This window comes from Cygnus atratus, chromosome 1, assembly GCF_013377495.2.
Source record: "Cygnus atratus isolate AKBS03 ecotype Queensland, Australia chromosome 1, CAtr_DNAZoo_HiC_assembly, whole genome shotgun sequence".
NCBI lineage: Eukaryota > Metazoa > Chordata > Aves > Anseriformes > Anatidae > Cygnus > Cygnus atratus.
The window spans coordinates 183,939,172-183,948,355 of NC_066362.1; the positions used below are offsets into that span (position 1 = coordinate 183,939,172).

At 40.8% G+C, this 9,184-nt stretch overlaps 1 long non-coding RNA gene across 1 annotated transcript; it reads left to right on the forward strand.

Moving 5' to 3' along the window:
• Positions 1-558: 558 nt before the first annotated feature.
• Positions 559-8,291, forward strand: LOC118246074 (uncharacterized). Its single transcript, XR_004778067.2, has 4 exons — positions 559-610; positions 2,063-2,135; positions 3,687-3,887; positions 7,397-8,291. It is a non-coding gene; the product is annotated as an uncharacterized LOC118246074 (long non-coding RNA).
• The last annotated feature ends 893 nt before the right edge of the window (positions 8,292-9,184 follow it).

Sequence of the window (9,184 nt, forward strand, 5' to 3'; positions counted from 1 at the left end):
TTGAATACAATACTCTCTCCTCTACACACTTCTTTTTCTTATTTGCTTCCTCTCTCTGTGTTCCTCTACATGTAATTTTAAAGTGAAAACATATGACTTACAGCCTAACTCTGTCCATTTACTCAGCTGCACCTATTTATTCAATTTAAATTGGAAGGAGAGTTTACCAACTTTCAAAAATAAATCCAGCGCCAGTGCGTAGTATTGTATAAACAAAGGTCCAATTTCATTTCTGCTTCTTGAAAAAAAAAATGTGTGTGGGGGGGAAATTTTACGAATGACCTTTCTACATGAAAAAAAAAAAACAAAAAACGAAAGAAAAGAAAAGAATAGGGAGCATGCTGGTTCGTAACTTGGATTCTTCCTCTTCTAAGGCCACAACAAAATTAACAAGCCCTGAAACAAAACTGAGAGTTTAAATTAATGGCTTCTGGCAAACTGTCAACTGATATTAACTTTATCATTCAACACAATGTCAGTTTTAAGAGCTTCAGGATAGGACGTTTGAATGTTAGAATCCTGATTATCAGATTAAATGAATTCCACTTTATCTTTCAGCCCAGTACTGTGGACCAGGACACCTGATTTACTAATCTTCCATGACTTTTGGGTAAGTATCACTGACTGCAGCTTGGACTCAGACTGTCATAAGACAGATGAAGACAGCATGGCAGATAGCTTAGCTGCTGTTTTCTAGCAACTATTTTGTTATTTTGGCTGGCCATTTTAGATCTCATTAATGCTAATACTGGAATAGGCTCATGACACACAATCTTAATCTATGTTTCATGTGGCCTGAATTTTCTTGGAAGCAGAGGTTGTTAAATATTTATGTTATGTTAGCACTTAGTGTCACTAAGCTTCATGGGCCCGTCTTGCTATGTTCTGCAAAAATATTTAGTTCATACAATCCGTCTCCTTCATCAGTGGCAGACAGCTGTGGGCTCTCTCACCCAGGCCAATGACTTGGTCATTAGTATATGTTTATTCCCATTATAAAATCTACAGATTTTAAAAAATTGGCAGCAAATACCAGCAAATTTTGTTTATGCTATTGTTAAGCAGTCATTGTTTCATAGGTAACATTGTTATCAGTTTTACACTTCTCCCAGGGTATTATTTTTGTTTAAATAAAAATAGCCATTTGCAAATTCGAGATCCTTTAGGATTTAAGATGTGCCAAAAATCCAGATGTATAGTTAAATATGAGACTTTCATTCTGTCATATGAATAACTGAGTGTACAAAAGCAAAAGACCATTTTCACAGTCAATTTTGGTTTGTGCTTGGAGCAGGAACGTTGCTAATGTTAGAAATAATAACACATGGAAATGGTTAAAACCATTCAGAGGTACAAACACCTTTGTTTGCAAAACACCATTCTCAAATTTCCTTTCTTTCTGTAGACAGGAAGATTCCCAACAGCTTCATTTCTGTAAGGAATTATTGTGTCATTGAGGCAGGTATCATATTTTGGCAGGATGATTTGGAGAGGAAATTCATCTTGAGATGATTCTTGGGATGGGCTTCCTCATGCCGGTTTATTACGTCTCAATTTGAGCTAGTCATCCTGAACTCTAGAAACAAAAGAAAGAAACAAGCATTTTAAAACAGGAGAACTCTGTTTTAAGTGTTTACTTTAGCATGAGAGGAATTCTACTCTGGAAACTCCTATTTATCTCATTTGTTGGTAAAGGGAACCAAGGACAAATACCTCAGCTGTGGATGCCCACAGCACATACCATTTGTGTGAACAGTCACACCTGAGCAGCATGTTTCATTTCGTGTCCCCTTGCTTGTTCCCAAGGACAGATAGGTCCTAGTCTATTCTTCTCATTCAGCTCTTCCTCCTTGATTGATTTGTTGCTGAGAGCAACAGAAGCTTGAAGTTAAGTAGATATTTCCCACTATTCAGATTTTTCTCACATGTCCAGTAGATGGTATCTGCATTTTCATCTGTGACAAATCTCTTGTTTTGCTATTTGCTATAGAGCTTCACTTTCAGGAATGTGTGCCTGAAAAGCTGTTCCTTTCTAGGTTTGTTTTTTTCCCTCCTTTTCCAGAGAGGGCAGTATGTGCTGGTGAGGCCATGACAGCTGATTAACTCCTGTTATCAGGATGCTTTCTTTATTCCCGGTAAGTCTCTTGCAGACGTGAGGTTCCAGCTTATTGCATCACTTTGAAGGGAGTCACATTGTGCTCTTTTGACCTTTTGACCATTCTTCATTAGAAATTCATTGTTATGCTTCCCTCAAGAAATGTATATATCTCCCAAAGCATGTTTCAACACTGTAAAACACTAAAATATATTTTTGCTCCTTCAGAAAATATTGCAAAACTGTGCTTTTGCAGTGTCTCCCACCTAAGGATGCCAGAGCCTTTCCAGACACGAACACACAAGGGAAAAGGAAATGTCGTACTCACAAAATGGGCAATGACAGAAATTTTTCAGGAACTGCCAAAGCTCACATAGCAGTACCATGGTGGTATACAGTACCTTCTTCATGATACTCTTTTTGATGTCTACTCTTTGCCTTAACCACAGCAGCTCATAGGAACACATTCCTCTCTCCTTTCTGAGAATTGATTTATCACCATAAAGATCGTTTGTTATACAACCTCATGCTGTAAATCTTTCCTGCTCTAATGGCTGATAGAAGTCTGGCACCGCAGTGAGTTCCTGTTCATTTACTCTCTGGATATCAGGTATGCTGCTGATGTGAGAATGAGCTTCCTGGGAAGTCTCTCTTAACACAGAAATGTGAGAATCAAAGAATTCGATTCTGCTGGGATTTTTCCCATTAATCAGGGTTCTGAATGGTTTCACAACCCTTTGTTTCCTGCATCTTATTTTTTACTGAACCAAGTATTGTAGGGAAGCATTTTTTAAAATCAAAAATCAGAAAACAAAGGACTAAGCAATTACTGTGAACTAGTGCCACAGCGAGACTGTTTGTTCAACACAGTAATGCAGAGTTGGTGTACTTTAAAAATGTGTGCAGCTTCAGTTTTATTAATTACAATCTGTCTCAATGAAGGCAATAATCAGCACTGCATATATCTGTGACAGAAGGAGGAGGGCTGGGAAGGCAAGGGATCCCACGTGTCCTTTGAAATGATTTCTATAGTTTCATGAATTTATTTAGGGCTTTGAAAGGGGAATTTCAATCACTACAGGAACTGCTTGCCAGTACAAGGAAGGCTCAATTCATAAGCTGTCGGGTGTTGTAGAGTGCTTTACAGTCCTTACACTGAAGGTGCCCCTGTCGTGCAGAGTATTGCCAGCACAGAGAAGTAGCATGGTAATGTGAAGGATGACTCTTGGAGGCGATGTCTGAATGGCAGTCATAAATGTAACCATGCCTGTGCTAGCTGCGGGTAGGCCGTTTTGGGTAAGGCCCGTCCCATGCCCACCACAGTCTGAGAAGCTGAGTGAGCACGAATAATACTTGATTACCTCAACTTGGATAAAGATCCAACACATCTAATTACAGGATGTTGCCAACAGAGTAATGAGTTAATGTGAACATGCCACCCTGGGGTCAGTTTTCTCTTCTCTCTCCTTAAAAAACAAACAAAAAAATAAAAAACAATGAAAAAAAATCAGGGCACGATTCAAAACATTTGTCTTTTGTTTAGAAACATCTTTAGGAATAACCCCTATTACCTGCATTTCTCCCACAACAGCTGCATTCACTGGGAACAAGAAAACTGGCAATGAGCTCAGAGGGTGCACGGGAGGCAACCCAATTCCCACCGCAGCTGCAAAGGGACTTTGGGAAAATTCCTGCAAGACACATTACAATGGACTTCATCATTCATAAGGAAGATGTACGTCTCCTGAACCACAAGCAGAGTTGCTGCTCTCCTGGAGTCCTGCATAACTTGGTAAGGGCTATAGTGGGAAGAGAGGATTGTCATTTTGCTGCTATAGTAGAGGTGGCCCCTCTGACACACCTTCATTTCACAAGGGGAGGAAGGCATTTCCCTTCCTCTGAGAGATGTTTTACATGTGCTGGGTCTCCAAGAGGGGATCTTTTTTCCTGAACTCTTATCTCAAATAGCCTTCTATTCCCTGTTTCAGCTGAGCTTAGTGTGGTTTCCACTTTGCTCCAGCCTCAGCCCGGAAGTAGTGAACATCTTGATCACATTATGTTGCCCTGTAAAATAAGGGAACAGGAAAGGGTTGGGGAATGGCAGCCCTGGGTTTCAAAGTGGTTAGGAGGAAAATAGGAAGGACACAGGCTCTCAAGTGGAAAACTGCAGTCTTGGTAAAGGTCCAAGTGCTTCTGGGGCAGTGGGGTTTGTGGCTAATTTTCTCAAAATTAAGTCTGCAAGAAAAACTGGTGAAACCCTTTGTGGAAATCCCAGATCTTCACACGGCATCTGTTCTCTGTGACCTCTCTGCACACACCATTTGTTTCTGGATGTCAGTTTGAAAAATGAGAGTAGCTATATTTGGAAGTCTCTCTAGAGCTCTTTGATCAGGTATATACACCTTGTGGGTGGGATACAGGCAGTCTGAGACTCCTCTTCTCCTTCCTCTAATGCTTCCCTTCCCTTTTGTGGTGGGCATAGCTCTCTGGTACGCTTCCCAGCCTCAGACCCTGCTGTCAAATATTAGCCTCCAATTTTAGGTTGGAGGAAACCTGTAAAATTTCAGTTAGGGTAATCCCTTTCCATCAGAGCTTACCCCTTCAGGGTCATGTTGTAGTTGAAGCAAGTAACTGCAGTTTTCACTGAAGATGCTCTGAAACAGCTGTGTTCCTTTAGACAGCACAGCAGGTAACAGAGAGGTATGGGAAGCAGGGATTCATCTACCTCCCTGCTCCTGACTGTTCACCAAGGCTTTGGTCCATTTCCATTCAGGATTACTGGTCTGGTCTAATTACTTCGTTTCAGGGAGCTCCAGTTAAAAGCTCCCTTCTGAGTCCAGGAGCTGTCTATTAAGCCCCTTCAATTTTGACAGGTTCCTCAGGAACCCCTTTGCTATGGAATCAAGTTACTTAAGGCTGAGAAGGGGCTTCAGTTTCTCCACGTCCACCATTGTTTTTAAAGGGTTTTATCAGCATCTCCAGCTCTTTCTTCCCCCTTTGATTTTCATGCACTAAGAAACCGACCTCCTGGGTCATTTGAGTTGAGTTTAATAACATAGAAGGCAACCGCACCATGGAGTATCTACTCTGTGATTGCTAAAAACCTTCTGATTCCCAGTCTAATTTATATTTACATAAAGTTTGTACTTTTTTTTTTCTGCTTTAATAATTCTTTGTTTAAAAATAATTCCTTTGTGTTTGCCCTTCTGATCTACTTAGCCTATGAGACCTGGTAAATGTTTTCTGCACCTGCTACATTTTTAATTCATTTCTCCTAGTAATGATGGACCAGAAATCTGTACCATACTTCTGACAAAATCTCATTGCACTACCTTTTCTAATGGCAATAAAAGTGCCTCAGTCTCTTGGAACCAACTCATATAGGTGCATTCAAGACTGTATTAGTCTCTTTTACTGGTTGCCCTGGTTTTGGCCGAGATAAGGTTAATTTTCTTCAGACTGGCTGGTATGATGCTTTGTTTTGGATTTAGGAGAAAAAAGATGCTTACTTGGGTTTTGCCACAAGGACACACACTGCTTAGGAGCAATGACATGACGTGGGTAGTGCGGATGCATAGCACTGGTGTCCTGGATTAGGCTGAGATTTAATTTTCTTCCCAGTAGATGATGTTCTGCTGTGTTTTAGACTGAGGATTAGAATAATGCAGATAACACTGATATTTTAATTGTTGCAGAGCAATGCTTACACTAAGTCAAGGATGTAGACTCTTGTGTTGCCCTGACAATGAGGAGTCTGAGTATGCACAAGGATCTGGGAGGGGACACAGCCAGGACAGGAGACCCAGAGTGGCCAAAGGGTTATTCCATAACATATGGCATCGTGCTGAACAATAAAACTGGGGAGGTGGCCAGGAGGGCTGCTGCTGCTTGGGGATAGGCTGATCATCAGTCAGTAGGTGGTGAGCAATTACATTGTGCATCACTTGTTATGTATATTCTTTTTATTTTTATTATTATTATCATTATTATCCCTTCCTTTTCTGTCCTATTAAACCATCTTTATCTCAACCCACAAGTTTTACCTTTTTGCAATTCTCTCCACCAATGGGGGAAAGAGAGCAAACAGCTGTGTGGTGCTTAGCTGCCTGCGGGGTTAAACCACAACAGGGGTACCTCACATTACATGATAACAGAAGATGATGACAGCTGGGACTTGTCAGCAGCAGAAGTCAGAGTGCCTTGGATGTCTTACCTGAAATGCCCCATCCTGTACATGCACCCTGAGCAGGCATGCCGGGCAAGGCAGTACATCAAGCTACAGCTCGATGTTTAGGGCATTCAGCTCATTTACATCATTCTCACTTCCTCTGACCCAACTATCAGATAGTCCCACCTGTCCCAACATCAGGATAACAGATTCAGCAGAAGGGGTTGGCACAGCCCCCCAAAATTGGGTGATCAAGGCACTCTCCTACGCATTGGTAGATGCAGAATAAAATTCCTTCAGGCAGAGAGGAAAAACTCAAGACCCTTATTTCCCACCTTTGTGTAAGTTGTCTAACCCACTTGACCAAAGTTCTGTGGTCTTATTTGATGATGTACTGAGAGTGAGAGGTGGGTTGCTGGTGAGTGAAAGGTTGTATGTGAATTTGTCTCATCCACTGGTCCTCACTACTGAGATAGACTTCTTTCCTGTCTAGTTTGAGCATCAAATAGGATTTAAAATTGAAATAAGTGTTAAGAAGCTCAGCAGTGCTTGGACAAAGACTCTTCGAGCACTTCAGCAGCAGAAACCTGGATACTAAAAGAGCTCTGATATCTACAGGTTTGAGAAAGGCAGTGGTAAAGGTGCGTGACCGTAAATACTTACAGTTTGCCTGAAGTATAACAGAAGCACTGAAGAGTGGATTCACAGTCTAGTCAAATTGCTTTTGTGTGTCTTTGAAGTATGGCTTACCACATAATACCTTTCAGCAGACCTCTCTGACATGCTTCTGCCTGCTTCTTCCTGCTGGAGTCCAGTGGAGCTCCAGTGCCTGCAGGAAGAACAGGAGTGTGCTGTATCTACCCAGTTGTGAGCAACAGCTTTAGTGTTCTACATAATTGTCTGCATAATATATATATTTTTAAGAAAGCAAAAGATGTTTACATATTTAAGGTTTTCCAGGAATATGAAATAACAGCTTTCAGAAATCTAAAGCTCACTGACTTTTAGAGAACTGATGTTACTCACAAATTAAAAAAAAAAAAAAAAGTGAATTATGTTCAAATTTTAAATGTAGTTTGCTACTGGATACACCATGGATTACTAATTTCTCTTCAAGTTAATTTTTATTTCAGGAACCTTAGGGTGAGAACATGAAAGAATGAACAGCCACAATGGAGATAATTTTCTGAAGAAAGCAGTGTGACTGTCATGAAGTTATGGACATTCATTTGCGGGAGCCTTATTACCTGATGTAAGCCATTGTTATCCTACTTCCTTCAAAGGTGCATTAGTAGCTTACTTCATTTTCACCATCAGCTTAGAAATGCTCGTTGTTCACCACCGCTGCTGGAAATACACATACTTCCCAATGTCCAGAGTTTTTATGTACAAAGGTATGTATATAATGAAAATTAGAAGTTTAAAGAACAATTATCAAGAAGAGAAATTACAAATTTGGCTATTTTGAGTGTTCCATCCAAATGCTTGTTCAACAATGTTTTTGTCCTTTCCCTCAAGTCTCCCTCCCCTTACACGTGTATGTTGTGTGTGCCCTGCCCAATAGCACTGAAAATTGCAAACTCTTGACAGTCTGAGGGCTGACAGAGGGGGCATCTGTTGTGTGTCGCAGCTTTTTTTTGATGCCTGGTGATAATGTTGATACAGATACTTTGATCTTTAAGCAGTTTGACTTCATGGAAGGGATTCTGACTGTGTGGATGTCTAAATAACTTCCCTCAGCTCATAAATCTAAATAATTCTCAAACTCTCCTACTGGTTTTATGATCTCCTAAATTATACAGTCTCAAATATTTTTCAACTGTTCCACATTTCTAGCCAAGTCTTTGGAGATGGTGAAAACTGAGTCTTTAGTGTCCTGTTTCTATTGCAGGAAGGGCACAAGCAGCTTTTGTAGGTCTGGGCAGATGAAGATGGTTTCCACCTGCTTTGTTCTTGGGCAGATGTTTGTCAGGTTTAGAATCCATTCTTCTTTTATGCTTTTTATTAAAAACCTCCGCTCCACACAGGTAGAAGGGAAGGTAGGAAAACGAAGCCTACTTGAGCTCTTGTAGATATCCCAAGGTTGATTTGAATAAGGGACAGACTTTGTTGTTGTTGTTGTTATCACTGGAATGCAATAAAAAAAAATCATTTTGAACACTTTTTATGAAGGGTGAACTCTTTCCATGCCTGTGTGCGCAGGAATATATGAGCAGTTCTGTTCTGGGAGTCAGACCCTGCTTGGTCTTCCTCAACATGGTCTTGACATTTAAAAATTGTTTTGAATAAAGGCTCCCTCACATCCTAGATCAGCACCTTATAGACACAACTCTGGGCTGCCTTTCTCTGGTGAAATCTCAGGTTGAAAAGACATTTCTCCCAGACATCTCAGAAGAAATTCCACTTTACTAGTAATTTTCGGATCAAGCAGAGGAGGACCTTAACATTCACCTCTCCTCCTTTTCTGAGTTCCCCTGAGTACTGAGTCCTTCTGGTCATTTTCAGATCAAATATGGGTTTTAGCTCATTTTTCTCTGCAGAGTGGTTCCAAGTAGGGCTATTTTATTCTATTGTATATCAGCAGGTTAAAATTGCGTAGGCATCTGTCAAAGCATGGTAGCTATCACCATTTTCCTCTTACCCAAATCCTGCGCGGCCAGCAATGGCACTTTGCAGCCAGAGGGAAACAAAGACCCATTGCTTTCAGCGTGCACTCCTGATCAGGATATATATTGATAGTTTGTGCTAGGAAGAAGGGTTTATGAGTGCCTCTGGCAACTGGTGGTGTGAGCTGTGCACATATAAATTCTAAGTTGGCAATATGAAACAAAAAATATTCCCTGGCTGTAGCCTGAGGTAACAGGGAGTGGGAAAAGCCAAGCTGCACTACTAATCCATAACCACAGAAATGACCTCCATTC